Genomic DNA, 2,008 nt, shown 5'->3' with positions numbered 1-2,008 from the left:
CACTCACTTGCTCTTCGCTTTTCCTCATATTATATTATCTACTGTTTTCAGGTTTTCTTGGTTCAAAATATAGAGAAAATTTGGGTACCTTTCATCATCCCTTTTGTTATCACTCAAGTCTCTCTAATATAAGATTATTCCAGACTCAGATCTTTACATTTTCTCTTGGTTCTATAAGTTATCATCACACAAACTTCCACAGAGGTTATACCATTGCCTCATTCAGAGATCTGACATCCTTATAGACCTTCTTTGACAGCCATTTCAAAACCCCATTCCCCCAGTGCTGTCTCCTATCACTCTAAGTCACTTTTCTCTGGTTTATTTTTCTTCAAAGCACTTACCTCTCTCTGTCTGACATGATGTGGTTAGTTAGTTTATTTATGTATTTATTTATTTTGTATTGTCTGTCTCTCTCAGTAAGAAATGAAGTTTCCAAAAACAGAAATATCATTTTTATTGGCTTATTTCTTCTTTCATTTTATATATACTTTATGTAATTGTTTGTACAGCTATTGGGCCAGTGCCTAGAAATGGATCTGACCTACATTAACCACTCAATAAAGATTAGCTGCATTAACGAAGTTTTTGCACTGAGTTCCTGTTTTTGCATATTGCTCCTGAAGTTTTTAAGTTGCTCCTTCATATGATTGCTATATAATGGTAATAGTTAACTTTTATTACTTGCTATTGAATGTTGGGCATTGTGCTAAGAACGTTAATCAGCATGATCTTATATGTGGGATTTACTCCAGAAACAAGTGACAGTCACCCTGATGAAAGGAAGTGGGAGTGGTGTGACGCAGTAACGTCTCCATCTGGCATTGTTGACACAAGACAGCCCTTTGGAGCCTTCTGTGCCAGCCTGGCATTACCATCTCTGCTGCCTGCACTGAGGAGCTGAATGATTAGCACATTCTATGTTGAGGCTGGGCCTGTGGTTGGCAGCAGGTTGCTGTTGCCTGGCCTGAGCCAGGTGGTCAGCTCCGAGGCTCTTTTTCTGCACTGGTCAGGCCCTGGAAGTCCTTCCCAGGGCCTCTCCCTGTCTGCAGAGGCAGCTTGAGCTGGGACCCACATTTAGGGGTCTATGCCCCATTTGTAGGTAATTTGCCAGCAAGTGCAAATGGCAGCACAGAAGTGGTTTCAGACTCTTTGCTAACCTGTGTCCTCAGTGGACAGGTGTTTTCACTGCCTTATTAATCTTATATGAACCCCACATCAATCTTGAGAATTAGATTTCACAGGTGAAAGAAACTGTGCCATGCACAAGGCCAGAAGTGACAGTGGTGGAAGTCAGTTGTCCCCTCCCGGCCCTGGCCTGATTTCTCTCTCTCCTCTCTGCAAGCATGCACACACATATGCACAGACTAAGTACAAACATTGTTCTAGCTATAAAGGCCATTTTTAACTTTCTTTGTCCTGCTTGGATCTGCATCTCCACTTCCTCTCCTGAGAAACCAGCCCTTCTCTCAACGTTTGCTTTCTCTGGCTCCTTCTCTGATTACAGTCTTTGTTCCAAAGACCTTGTACTCCACTATTTTAACTCTATCAGTCAGGTCTCTTGGTGTTGTGAAAGACAGAAACCCAATTCTAACTAGTTTAGCCAAAAGGCCCTAGGTTCTCCTGACTTCAGGCATTGTTGAATCCAGAAGCTCAAATTATTGTGCAAGGTTTCCTCGACTCTTGCTCCATAACAATGCTTCCCTAAGTGTATTGGCTCCATTATCCAACAGGTTCTCCTCCTGTGGGAGGAAAGAGAACCTCAGTCTTCCTAGTTTCTGCATCTTATTTATAATCCTTGAGGAATTTTAATAGAGCCAGAAGAAAAACATGTTTATGTGTATATAAATCAAAGATATTCTGGTTTCTGCTGTTCAGGTATGAACATGAAATTTGTCTGGTAGCAGGGCTGTATTAGACCCATCTGAGCCATGATGGTAAAAGTTCCAAGATAGAAAATATATGCCTGGAATACACAGTTATCCCACATTTGTGTTTCTTTTTTCTT

Source organism: Pipistrellus hanaki, assembly GCF_964339955.1.
Source record: "Pipistrellus hanaki genome assembly, chromosome: 1".
Lineage (NCBI taxonomy): Eukaryota > Metazoa > Chordata > Mammalia > Chiroptera > Vespertilionidae > Pipistrellus > Pipistrellus hanaki.
The sequence above is the reverse complement of the archived record's forward strand: the minus strand, read 5'-3'. Positions refer to the sequence as shown.